This window comes from Sylvia atricapilla, chromosome 10 (genome assembly GCF_009819655.1).
Source record: "Sylvia atricapilla isolate bSylAtr1 chromosome 10, bSylAtr1.pri, whole genome shotgun sequence".
Taxonomy (NCBI): domain Eukaryota; kingdom Metazoa; phylum Chordata; class Aves; order Passeriformes; family Sylviidae; genus Sylvia; species Sylvia atricapilla.
In genome coordinates this window covers 15,330,751-15,337,471 of record NC_089149.1, presented here as the reverse complement: position 1 = coordinate 15,337,471, position 6,721 = coordinate 15,330,751, and the positions used below count along the sequence as shown (strand labels likewise).

Sequence of the window (6,721 nt, the reverse complement as noted above, 5' to 3'; positions counted from 1 at the left end):
AATTGAAAGACTCATCCTGACGTTTCAGTGTCCATCCAGATGCCTGCAGCTCTTAGTCTGCTCCCTTCTTTGAATCTCATCTTAATGAACTTCTAAGCTTTGGTAAGGAGACCTTGCACTCTCTGATCTCCATGTGTGGCACATTGAATATCCCAGCTCCACTGGTGTGCAGATACCTGGCAACACTCAGACCCAGCACAGCACTGCCAGGTGCAGCAATGGCTGTCGGCAAACACTTCCCTGGCTCTGAGCATCTGGCTCACAAGGGCTGTTTCAGCACCACAATGATTCCCAAGAGACAGACAGATGGTACCATCTGTGCCATCTTCTGACTTCCAGCCTTAGTGCTTGCTGCAATCTCACTGGGTACAAATTTTATTTAGGAATAACCTGCTCAGTTATTATTATATATATTATTTTATTAACCAGCAATTGATTCACATTTAGAATTGTCCTAAAAATGTCCAGGGCCAGTTGTCATCTCCCTGCCTCTTTCATGGTTCTCAGGAAGCTCATTTTGATGGGAATGAGTCACATCCTTAGAGCATGCTTCACTCATTATCTTGTCAAAGCAGAAACACAGATAATGAAAAAATGTACTTGAGGAGAATTACCAGGCCATGGACTCAGATGGGACCCAAAATCACTTGAAGGAGTCTGAGAAGAGCAAATGTTGCACAGTGAGTGTTTCAGTAAACAGCATAGGAAAAAGAATAAATCATACTGTGCTATGATTCTAATAAGAATGTGTCTCTTATCCAAGCCTTATCTTCAGTTGGTTGCAGGTTTAAAAGTTTGCACAGTAGCTAAAAATACACAAAAACATACTGTACATTCTTCAAGAGGGGCAATTAGTCTCCTGCTAGAGGAATGTCAGCTATTGTTCCCCCCTCAATCAGGGCACTTTCAAGATGAAGCTAAACTCACTTTTGATTTTCCATCTCAAGTTTCCATGGTAACAGTATGTAATCATCATATTTGTAAATAGCAACTACCCATTTAACTTCACAGCCACTCGGAACATTTTTTGCTACAATTTTAACATCCTTGAAATGTCCAACTTGCTTTCTTACAATCTTACTGTCGGTGTACATAATTATTTGGGGATATTTCTGTTTCAGAGATCTTCAGTGATGCAGTACCACTGTAGCACATCTGTATATAATACAGATGTGGGGGGGTCTGTACATGCACAGACACATAATGAACATTCTCTGGCACATCCCATTATAAATCCTTATTTTTGAACTTCTTACAACGAGGCCACTCAGGTTGAATGCCATTTGGACCAATTCACATTCCAGAGATTTCTTTTGTAGTTTCAACTAATTTTTTCAGTTGTGGCCAAAAATGTGGCTATGGAAGAAAAGAACAGTTTGCCTTCATAGCCAGGATCCTAACAGCTTTTTCAGCAAGTCTGGGAACAGGGCACTGATGATACCTTGCTGTCACAGACACAGCTTTTTGTTGTCCTACCAAGAACTATCCAACATCTGGCCAACTTTTAATCTTCTGGGATTTTTTCTCTCTTATAGACACAATCTAGATTTCCTAAAGCTGGTAGCTGGAAATTGATGGAGTTTCTATCTGCACTAAGCACAGTTTAGTCCATGAGAACTCTGAGGTGCTGCACCAGCCAACTGCTCCAGCATGGAATGACACTTGATGCCTTCTTGCCTCAGCTTGGGTCCAGAGCAGAGTGGGGACAGTGGTGGGGACAGAAACAGGGAGCAAGAGAACAGCAGAGGGACTCTCCTCTGAGACCTGCACAGCTGGTTAACATTAAACAGGTATTTAAAGGCTTTCCAGAGTAAGGACACAGAGCATTTTTAACAAAGCCATTTCTGTGAATCTCTTAAATCTCATCCCTTGCAAACTTAAGCCTCTTTGCCATTCTTACCCCACCCACCTTACATCCCCAGAACACCTCTTCCTATGGAATTAAACATCAAGAATACAGCTTTTGGGTTTGATCTGAGTAAGTAGTCTGCTTTGGAATCTTGTCTGTTGTTTTCCATTAGGTGAAAGGGAGAATGAAGTGGGGAATTACTCTGATCTAGCCCTTTTCTTTTCCAAAGAGCACACAGAGGTCCATTTCCTTGGGCATAGGAGGAATTAAACAAAGACAGTTGCTTTACTCAGCATCTAGTCCCTCCCAGTTTGCACTTGGCTGAGAAGTTCATTCTGGCCACAATCCTAAAGCTGTTCCACAGAGAAACCTGTCACTCCTACATTGATCCTGCCTAAAAGGTCACTGGTTATACCCATGAACTCTGGAATGTAGCCCTCACTCACAACAGGACATAATTTAAAAGAAAAAAACAGCAACAGGAAAGTCCTTGCAGGTTTGTTTAACCAAAATTAAGTGGTTCCATTGTGCAAAAATCAATGCACTGTTAACAAGAAATATCAGTTATTTGAAACATGCTTAAAATTTAGAAAAATATTCATATTTTCTTTTTTGCCTTCCACATTCTAGGAAATAATCCTAATTTTTTGCACATAGACACCTAAAGTGAAGCAAATAATTTTGAGTGATTCTTTCAGGAGTCCTCCTACCTGGTTCCAGGGGGCTGGAACCTAGGCAGTATAAGCTGGGATCTGTCTGCAGAAGATTCTGCAACGCTCCTAACTTCCTCCAGCTTTAAATCATTTTTTGTTGAGGTGTCTGGGGAAATAAACAGAAAAGAGGCTTCGTTACTTTAATAATAAGAAAGATCAAATATACACATTCACTTTAGTCATGAATAAATGAAAAATGAAAGCACAAATTGTATATTTTTTTTGTTTAATTATAACATTATTTTTCTTTCTTCACAGCATTGAATTAACCTTACTTCTCTTGTCTTTTGGAAAGTGTTGGCATCAAATAAACACCAATAGTTCAGTGACAGGGAATACAAATTAGCTTCCTTTCTAAGTGCTATGGCTCTTACTCCTGATTCTGGCAAATAGAGGGGAAAATTGAATGCAGTACTCCATAACACTCTGGGAATTGTCAAATATTCTATTGCTACCAGACTGAATGATGTTAAACGTTTATCTGTTGCAGTTTACTTCTCTTGTATTTGGGGGTGGAGCAAACTAATTCTACATTGGATTTTTATTGTTAACTTGCACCAAAACAATTTGCCAGTTTTGTTTGCAGAGGCTCGTGGTGGCTCAGGGCTCTATAAAAGCAGAGCAGGTGTTCACTCTGCCAGAACTGCAGCCCTGGGAAGGGTCTCTCTGCTTTGGAGACTACAGCAGAGCATTACAGAGCTGTCAAGAACATTCAGCAAAGATGTAGCTGAAGATGTGCATCACTAAAACAAGTCACAACGGTAACAAACATTTGTAAAGCCTCACCAAATGCCATAAGGTCCTTATTGTAAGCACTCACAATAGAAACATAGGGAATATCTGTTTCCTTATTATTTCCTCAGCCTTTAAGCAACTATATAGTTTGTCTATAAAAGCTGTCTACACGTTTATCAACAGGACACAATGGCTTACAATGTCTCCAGTTAGGGCAAAAGAAGTCTAACCAGGAGATCGTGGATTTTACCTCATAGATTAATATTGCTGTGTAGTAACAGAGTAGACTTGAGCTATTTATGAAACAGTGATACATACTTTCCAAAATCTGTTTAATTTTCTGTCTTTAATTTTGTAATTCCTGGCTTTTGGATGTTAGGGATCATTATGAAATTCTTACCGTGTTTTCTGTCACACATTTTCAATCCTCACTATGATGGAACTATTATTTTGCCTGGTTAATTAACCCCATGTATGACTTACTTTTACCATGTCGTGTTTTGGAATTAAGAGCCAAGCTGAGTGCCTGCAAACAGCCCCTGTGTATCACTGTGTTAGCTGTGCACGAAGGAGGAATGCTGAGTGAAAATACTTCTGATGCCCATAAAACAGAATCAAAAGGAATGGTTTTGTTGAGTAATAAATCATGTCTGATGTGAGTTAGAACTGTGCCACAGCTGGTGTCCATATGGGCTGCTATTTTCAGAGGCTTTTGTGTACCTGGCAAAGATACCTGTGAGGGACTTTGTATCAGAGGAAAGCACATGTCCCATACAGAAATAAAACTCATATAAAAAGAGAATGTGTCCACTCCTGAGAAATGGCAAGTTTGAGAGGTATAACACTCTGAGGTATTTTCATATGGTTGAAGGGTCAGTGAGGTTCTCAAAAAATCAGAATGTGTTTGCACCTTGCTTTGAAATGTGTTTGTCCCCCAAATTGTTTGATCAAAACATATGTTTTTGAAGACTTTTAATGAAGGAGATGACAAGGCCCAAAGAGATGGCGTTTTGAGATTATGGAAAAAAAATCAGAAGGCATGACAACTCCTGGATGATGAAGGGTAGGAATGGAAGAAGCTAAAAATGAGAAATGCTTGTGAAAACTTTTATAGCATTCACCAGTCTTCTTGAGGACAATCAAAACTAAAATTTGCTTTTCAATTACCTCTTTGCCAGTTCTTAGGGATTTTTTTTTTAAACACAGTGCTACTTGAGAGTGCTGAACAATATAAACAAGCAATGAAAATGCACCCTGAATTAACACAACCCTCCAGACGTCTCCATTCCATCTTCTTAATTGCAAGTTTTGCTTCCTTTAAGAGTTTGTATCATAGGTTTAAAACACAGAGACAGTACAATTCAAAACCACCAAAACCCAGCACATAAAGTACTAAGAAGACAGTAAGTATCTATTTGTTTCATACAAACTGTTGCCTGGATAAAAGTGTCAGAGTGTTGCAGTAGGTTTTATTAGCATTGGGTGGGGGGATCCAAGGCAGGGATCTGCCTCTTCAGGCAGCCCTGGGAGGACTGGAGGTTTCCAGAGCAGTCCAAGCAATTCCAAGTGAGACAGACTCTTAGCAGTGCACAGTAGTGGGATGTCGAGTGCTTCAAATATTCTGGAATATCCCACAAAACACAGGGAATCATTTTGGAGCAACTATCATCTTACTGTAGATGGCATAATTCCCTGCATAATTCCCTGCAGTGCCTTTGCTTTCTCATCCTTATTACCACAAACTGAGTCCCCCCAGCAGACAGACTGCAGAGTCCACAAACACACCTTTGCAAGCAGGTTTTTGGTGCCATTCCAGCAGTGACAACCTTTCCTCCCCCAGACAGGACTCTCTCCTCTTCTCTAAACAACCCACACTCACAAGGGTTGTGGGGCAGTGCTGGACACTATTTCTGAGCCACCTTCATGCTCATTCCTGCTGAGATCTTTAAGGTACCATTCTTCTTGTCCTGTAGCTGCCATTTATTGCAGGACTCCTCTGCAAGTGACCAGCCTGAGGGATGAATGGCAGCTCACATTTCTGGGAAGTGTATTACAATAAGAGGGAGACATTTGAGGATAATGAGAAAAGTGCAAGCTGCCCTACCTGTCATAAGTGTCAGCAAGCTGAGAATCAATTTGCATTTCTCCTACAGAGAACATTATCACTTCTACATTTTACTGCTGATAATATGACACTGCACAAGGGACGTATCAGAAGGTCTTTTGGTTTATTCATTTTTAACAACAATATCCATTTTACCGTAATTTTATCCAACCACATTTATATGTGTATACTTGCCTGGTTGACAGGGGTTGTGCACCATACAACTGATCTATAGTTAATATATGAGACTAATAATTGCACAAACCAGACAGAGATTGCCTAGTGAATGTGCTGCCAAGGTGTAAGAGTTCAGAGTGTTGCTTTGTCATCTCTGTTGTATCAGATTTTTGTTTGGGCTGGAGTATTTTCTGTCATGATGTATGGAATTACACCAGGAGACAAGCTGGAACTTACAAGTTGAACTTAACAATAGCTTGCAGAATTCTGTCTGGCATAAAGACCAGCACTCCTGTGGTTTTAATAGTACTGCACAGTGGGATAATTCAGGTGGGTGTTAATGGCATTGCACACCCCTAAGTGAGGGAAACATCAGGGGAACCTGAGTGAGATGTAACCTCAGGGGTGTCACATCCCTCTGGCTCATCTCTGTGGGCTATGTGCTGGCCAGGGCTCCACTAAGCAAAGGATGATCTAGAACCTTTCACTGTCTCCTCCTGGGATTGAAGATGCTGATTTCATCCACATTTGTCTCCTCTGGCTGACTATTTGCTACAGCCTGCAGGACATCACCAGGTTTCAGCAGGGACAAGGCACTGGGCCACTCGTTCTTACCTGTCACCAGTTGTCTGTGTTTGATGCCACTGTGACTCTCTCTGGTTTGTGTACTCCTGCTCAGCGCAGGACCAACAATAATGTATTTGCTGTCCTGCCAGCAGCCCCCTCTTTGGCGATGTCAGTCTTGGTGTGCATCAGGAGCACCCCAGAACCAGTGGTGCTGTTTGCATTGATTTTTCAGGACAAATTCTCTCTGTTCAGGCTGCCTCCAGGTGTTACAAATTTCCTTACCCTTTGCTGGGCACTGTGTTGGCTTGGCCCTTTCCCAAAGGCGTGTGCATTTGTGAGGAGCAGCAATGTCACAGCTGTCCCTCGGGTGTCTTTTACTGCTGTGCTCAGCACTGCCCACGGGCTCTGGGCAAAATCCACCACCACACACTGCTGGCACTTAAAAACTCAGTTCCAGATCTCTGCAGATGGGAGTTCTGAGTGTTTTGTCTGAGGATGCAATCACAACCTTGCCAGAGCCAGGTGGAACAGATCAGGGTTGGCCTGCATCCCTCAATTGGAGGATGGAGAATTGAA

At 41.6% G+C, this 6,721-nt stretch overlaps 1 long non-coding RNA gene across 1 annotated transcript; it reads right to left on the bottom strand.

The window, feature by feature from the left end:
* Window positions 1-4,578: 4,578 nt before the first annotated feature.
* On the bottom strand, window positions 4,579-6,432 carry LOC136365521 (uncharacterized). The gene is made up of 2 exons (XR_010744372.1): window positions 6,194-6,432; window positions 4,579-5,335 (listed from the first exon to the last, which is right to left on the bottom strand). It is a non-coding gene; the product is annotated as an uncharacterized lncRNA (long non-coding RNA).
* Window positions 6,433-6,721: the final 289 nt, after the last annotated feature.